The sequence below is a fragment of the Phacochoerus africanus genome, chromosome 4 (assembly GCF_016906955.1).
Source record: "Phacochoerus africanus isolate WHEZ1 chromosome 4, ROS_Pafr_v1, whole genome shotgun sequence".
Taxonomy (NCBI): Eukaryota; Metazoa; Chordata; class Mammalia; order Artiodactyla; family Suidae; genus Phacochoerus; species Phacochoerus africanus.
The window spans coordinates 49,948,428-49,955,338 of NC_062547.1; the positions used below are offsets into that span (position 1 = coordinate 49,948,428).

The 6,911-nt window shown below is 44.2% G+C and overlaps 1 long non-coding RNA gene across 1 annotated transcript in view; it reads right to left on the bottom strand.

Annotated features, from left to right (window-relative positions):
- The window catches only part of LOC125124135 (uncharacterized), a 73,036-nt gene extending 66,817 nt beyond the window's left edge, over positions 1-6,219 (bottom strand). Inside the window, exons 1-2 of the long non-coding RNA XR_007134256.1 lie at positions 6,071-6,219; positions 5,061-5,247 (exon numbers count right to left, since the gene is read on the bottom strand). This is a non-coding gene — a long non-coding RNA (uncharacterized LOC125124135). The remainder of the gene's footprint in view (positions 1-5,060; positions 5,248-6,070) is intronic.
- Between the last annotated feature and the right edge of the window lie 692 nt (positions 6,220-6,911).

Genomic DNA, 6,911 nt, shown 5'->3' on the forward strand with positions numbered 1-6,911 from the left:
TAAATTAGTAGTTGTTTTTCATATAATTGTCATAATAGTTTCTTAGTCTTTGAGTTTTCATCTATGTTATCAGCTTTTCCATCTCTTTCAACTCAAAATATATTCTTTAAATTCTGGGAGTATTTCTCAAGTTTGACTTCTGCTCCAAAGGTAGAATTTGCCTCTCAGCTTTCAGCTCTTGGCCTGTTTCTCAGAAACAGCCTGAGACTTTTCAGAACTGAGAGTAAAGTGAGAGAAAAAGTTCAGAGTTTTTCCTTAAAGGGGAATAAAGAAAACCAAGATTATAGAGAGCAATAATTGATAGCAATTGAAACCTAGCATGAGAATCTCTATGTCGTAGTTATGTGTTATATTTATTTAAATGTTAATTCTGACATCATTTTTGCATATTTAGTAACAATTCAATTATTTTAACATAGGATTTTGAGGAGGAAAAGTGTGAGTGACTAGACCATGGGCTTTCAACCACCCAGGAAGCTTTTAAAACTATTAAATGCCAGAGAGGGTTTCACCCTGAGAGATGCTGATTTAACTGGTCTGCGTGCAGCATGGTCATAGGAATTTTTTTTTAACTCTCCTTGTTATTCTAACATACAAAATAATTGGGCTATCACTGCACTGGATCACAGCCCAAGTGTTCTCACAGTTAAAACATCCTAGAAAAATCTAACTCAGTAATCATATTTCAGGCACTAAATTCACCTGGTAGCAAGTGCCCAAATACCATACGAATTCCTGGAGGAAATAACCAGTGGATCTTGAAAAATTAAACTTTGAAGTGGCAGGAACTGCCAAACAGCCATCCCTATACCTCCTCCTCTTTCACCATAGGTTCCCAAGATGGCGGGCCAAGGGGGACATGGATGGCTGGTAACGCCCCCTCATCACAGCTTCCCTCTGTAGAGACAATGCTCATGTCCTGTCAAGCAGTTCATTTGAACTATAGCATTACCCATTTTAAAGCCACCCTGATCACCCAGACAACCAGCCCGTCTGCACTTTTTAATCAAAGAGTTGGATGTCCAGTCATATTCATTCCAAGTCCTTTTGTTCTGGTCCCTGGCACAGTGGATGAACAAAGCTTTTATGATGCTCCACTTCCCATGTGGAATGGAGGACATTTTGTGAACATATGTGAAATGGCTCTTCAATAACTACAATGGCATCTGCCCCCTTTGGATAAGCATGTGTTCCAAGGGGATGAATCGAGGCCCACAGCTGAGACCTGAGATGGGGGATTACAGTCAGCAGTTGGTGCCTATTAGTGAAGCAGACCAGGGGGCTGTTGAGAAAGGAGCTGGCTGAACCAAAAGCCACAGTTCAGACTAGGTCAGGGAAAGCATTTCTGAACTGCAGCAGGCAAGTTCAGAAGCTGGTATTGGACTGACCTGGAGCCCAGGTGAAAGGAGCCAGGCTGACATAGGGCCACAATGGCCTGACTCCAAGAAAGGGATCACTGCTGGACCTCCTAAGAATGCAAGGCTGGGCTCAGGGGACAGAAGAAGGGGCCAGAGAGGAAAGAATGCCATGATCATGATCATGATCATCTTCCTACAGATGATGAGCCCTCCTGTCTAATTGCTGGAGGAGCAAGAGAGGGAAGGAGGACCCAGGCAGCATCTCTGGGGCCATCACATCTCAGAGCCAGGGGCCTCCAAGAGCAGGAAGGGAGCCCTTGTGAACCCAGCCCTCAGCCAATGTCATCTACCCCAGCTGCAGCCTGCAGCCCTTGCTGCTGTACATACCAGGTTAGGTATGTCCACAGCTGCTCCATTTGAACGTAGACAGACCATTGTGCAGGAGCTCAGCTCAGACCTGAGTGAGGTGGAACACACTCAGAATAGCCCCCTGAGTCTGGGCTTGGCAGAGGCAGGAAACCACCACTGAGAAATGACTGCAACAGAACTTAAGTGGAAACAGAAGGGCATGCCCATTCAGCCTTTGGAAGGCTGGACCAGCTTCTAATTTTCCTTTTTACACTAAAGTACCAACATCTTTGAGCTAATGTATGAGATGGAACATGGATGCAAACTCCATCCCAGTTATTAGGGAAAAATGCAAATTGTTATCCTCCTCCATTCCTGTTAAAAATAATCCTGATCTCTATATACTAGAAAGTCAGAATAGCCCTCCTAAACCAGTCCCTTTAGTTCTGTAAATGCCTTTTTTTTTTTTTTTTTTTTTGCTTTTCAGGAACACACTGGCAACATAGGGAGGTTCCCAGGCTAGGGGTTGAATCAGAGCTACAGCTGCTGGCCTACACCACAGCCACAGCAATGCCAGATCCTTAACCCACTGAGTGAGGCCAGGGATCAAAACCGAATCCTCATGGTTCCCAGTTAGGCTCCTTAACCACTGAGCCACAAAGGGAACTCCGTAAACCCTTTGAAGGCCAAAATCTCCAGAAAAATACTGACCTTTCTTCCTAGGTTCCAAGTATTGAGAAATCTCTACAAATCTGCAACAGGCATTAAACAGAATCACAGAGCTCTGATCTGCTACATCTCGGTTCATCAAACATTTACCGAGCACCTATTTTATACAAGGAACTGAGGATGCAGAAATAAATCAGGGCTAGTGCCTGCCTCCAGAGGCTCTCAGAGAGGGGAAGATGCAGAAAGAGATCATTTTAGTACAATATAATGCATGCAAACCACAGACATATGAATAAGCGATGGAGAATTTGGTCCTGCATGAAGAAAAGTTCATGGAAGAAGTAGCCATTGAGCCTAACAATGATGAAAGAGTAAAATACAAGTTGGAATGTTAGCTGTGTTATTTTATAAAAAGAAGAATAAGGTCCTTCTTGTTAAGGCATATTAGAAAAATAATAAATAATAGTTGGGGAAGGAAACTTCTTCCATCCTAGCTCAAAACTTATTTGAGCAGAGAAACAAGATGGCAGGAGGTTAAGAGGAAAAGCAGCAACATTAGAAACCAGGCAGAAATAATTATCTCACGACCAGTGATGGCAGGAAGGGTTAAGTCAGCAAAGAGGAGAGATCTTTATGGGCCAAACAGGCCAGCTCATGTGTGAAGAACTATGGGAAAACAGCAGCTGTCAGGCTTGGGGATGGGGATAAATTGGAAGTAGGAAGATATGGGCTGCAGAGGAGCTCACATGAGTCTCCAGGACCCACAGGCAGCCACTTGGGGAAGATGACCTAAGATCTAGTCACTACACTGTGCATATGTTGTGGGGCAGGGGAAGAAGAAATGTTCTAGCAATAAGCAAATTTTCTTACAAGTGTGGTGGCTATACACTGGGAACTATATCTAGTCACTTATGATGGAGGCTGATAATGTGAGAAAAAGGAATGTATATATGTATGTGTGACTGGGTCACCTTGTTGTATAGTAGAAAATTGACAGAATGCTGTAAACCAGTGATAAGGGGAAAAAATAAAAATCACTACATAAAAAATATATTAATTTTCTAAAAAGTGTGGTGGCTATGAATCTAAGGTCATAAACCAAATACTCCAGAAATATAACTTCAGGGAGTTCCCTGATATCTCAGTGGGTTAAGGATCCAGGGTTGTCACTGCTGTGGCTTGGGTTCCATCCCTGGGCCAGGAACTTCCGCATGCTGCCGGTGTGGCAAAAAAAAAAAAAAAAAAAGAAAGAAAAAAAGAAAAGAAATATAACTTCACTTTTCCATAACTCATTTTCTTTTTCTTTTTTTCCTTTTTTGCTTTTTAGGGCTGCACCTGTGGCATATGGAACTTCCCGGGCTAGAGGTCAAATCGGAGCTGCAGCTGCTGGCCTACACCACAGCCACAGCAATGCTAGATCTGAGCTGCATCTGGAACCTACACCACAGCTCATGGCAACACAAGATCCTTAACCCACTGAGTGGAGCCAGGGATCAAACCCATATCTCCATGGATACTAGTTGGGTTCATTACTGGCTGAGCCACAATAGGAATTCCCATTCATTTTCTTTTTAAGCCTCATTCCACTGAGATTCCTTTCTTTTTTTCCCAGAGTTATAGAGGCCAGGCCATTGGACTAGAAGGGTTGATCAGGTTTTCTGCTCTTATCTACTCACGCTGATATAAGCGCAGATGTTCTTTTGTCTCCTATTATTTATTCCCAACTATATATCCCACTCAGGTTTGAACTTGTCCGACCACTTCTGTATCCCCCCTCCAGTGCCTAGGAATTAATTCTGCTCTCTCCCATCCTGTTGGCCACATGCTCCTTCCACACCAAGCTGGACCTCATGGCTGCAGAGGTGGCAAAGACCCTGTGATATCCATGACAAGCTGGCCAAGGGAAATTTATGACCAAGACAAATGACCCAGTCATATATTCTCTGTGATTTATATCCTCTGAGACCCCAGAATGAAATGGATACAGAGGCCTCAGTGAAATAAACTGTTTTAGACTACTGGGTTTCAGTCATCAAAACAAGTACAGTGCATAAGTTAGCGTGCCTTCAGAAATAAGTGTAATAGTTATCTATTGCTGTGTAGCAAATGATCCCAAACCTTATTGCCTTAAAACAATAAACATTTACTTTCCCACAGCTTCTGTGGGCCAGGAATTTAGGAGTAGCTTAGCTTGGTGGTTGAGGCTCAGATTCTTTCATCAGGTTGCAGTCAAGATGTCAGCTGGGTCCACAGTCATCTGGACTGTGAGCTGGAGAACTCACTTCCAAGATGGCTCCATCACATATCTTATGACTTAATGCTGGTTGATGGTAGAAGCCCTCAGTTTCTTAGCACATGCACCTGCTCAACACATAGAGCTGCTCTAGCATCCTCACAACATGGCCGCTAACTACCCCCAGGGTAACACAACAGAAAAATCAAGGAGAAAGTCACAGTGCCTTTTATTTCCTAATCTCAGAAGTCACTCAGTCACTTCTACCACATTCTCTATTCATTAGAAACAAGTTATGAAGTCAAGCCCACACTTGAGTAGGAGAATCAGGCTCCATCTTATGAAAGGAGGAATATGAAAAAAAATTGTGGTCATATTTTTAAAATCTCCACAATGAGTAACATAAAAAAATTCAAATTTGCTTGAAAAATAAATGAGATGTATTGCTTTACTTAGCCAGAATCCAGAAATGGGGCAGATTAAGGATGGTGATTTATCCAGTGACTCATTGAAGTCATCAAGGACCCAGAATCTTTCTGCCTCTTCTGTTATCCACAGTATAATTCTCAAGCTGGCTCTCCTCATGGTCACAGAATGGCTGCCAATACCACAAAGGAGTATGTGCCTCCTTCTTCATATCTAGCCAGAGAAAGAAGACCGAACTCCTTCAGTTATAAAACAAAAGTTCCCTCTTGTCAGGAGAGACTCACGTGCTGATTGGCTTAGATCTGGCCTACATGAGCCAATCATTGTAGCTAAAGGGCGAGACTATCTGGCTGGTTAAATTCAGCTCTTAGGATTGGTCATTCCCTCCCAAGTCACAAAGTTCAGCCAAGGAGTCAGGGTGGTTGTAGATGCTGCAGAAGAACATAGTGTTCCCCACAGAAGGACTATCAAATGGTAAGTTGACAGGCAAAGTGCTGGTTCCAGGAAGGCTAATATTAATAGCCATGGCTCAACTTCCTGAAGTTACAGAGAGACTGGAAGTCTCACTCAGCCTCCCCACCCACCCCACTCAAGAGTCAAACAGCCCACCACATGGAGATGCAACTGGGTCAACAGGCTTTCCCTCTGGGAGGCAAGTAGTCCATGAGTGTGGACATATCAGACACCTTGAGTTCTGTTCCTTCCATCCCAAGATTCGAAGAGCTCAGGCTCTGAGAGTTAGAGCTTAGATTGGGACAGAGATGGGACAAAGGAAGGGAAAGAGAAGAGGAGAAGAGGGGGACATCCACATGGGCCATTCTCAGCACCTCCTCCCCACCCCCCATATATAGCCTCCCTCTCTAATTGCACTGAAGCCATCATGGGCTGTCCCAGCTTACAAGGACCATAAATCTCAGTGTCAGATACATGCAAGGTAGGGCCTCATTATTCTGGGCCCCATGTCAGTTCCCTAGGGCTGCTGTAATAAAGGATCATAAACTGAGTGGCCTAAAACAACAGAAATTTATTCTCTTACAGTTCTGGAGGCTAGAAGTCCAAAATCAAGGTGTTGGTCGGGCCACACTTCCTCTGAGACCTTTTCCTGCCTCTTCCAGCTTCTGGTGGTAGCCAGCAATCCCTGGCATGACTCAGCTTGCAAGGGTATCCCTGCAGTTGCTGCCTGGCATCACATGGTATTCTCCCTGTGTCTCAGCTTCACACAGGGTTTTCTTTTTCTTATAAGAACACCAGTCACATTGGATGAGAGCCCACCCTAAGGATCTCACCTTCACTTGATTACATCTGCAAAGACTCTATTTCCAAATAAGGTCACATCCCTAAGTACCAGGGACTGTGGACTTCCATCTATCTTCTGGGGGAACACAATTCAACCCCTAGCAGGCCCCTTTATCAACCCCTCCTCCAGTGTTTGTGGCAAGAACTAAGGAGCAACTGCACTTCTTTCCCATAAAAGATGAGCATGCAGCTCCCTGTCTCATCACTCTTGGTGGACTTGGAAGGCAAAGCGAGGGGATATCCTATCAGCTGGTCCTTCAAAAATGTAACACGCTGGCTGCTCTGTGGCTATGGGGTTGGCAGCTTCTCTGTTAAATCATCCTATGTGTTGACTGCTCCTCCTGCTTAACAGCTTCCTGACCCGGGGAGTCTTATGGATGCAGCAATCAGGCCCTGGTTATATAAACCTAACCTCCCTCTCCCTTCAGGGCCTTGGTTTCCTCATCTGTAAAGTCTAAAGAGACCTCTAGTATCTGACCGTGATTATAAAGAGTGAACATCTGGCCCACATCAGTTCCACATCTGAATTCCCAATTAATATATGGCCATTCAGTGGGTGTCCCTTGAGACCCACAGGAAGG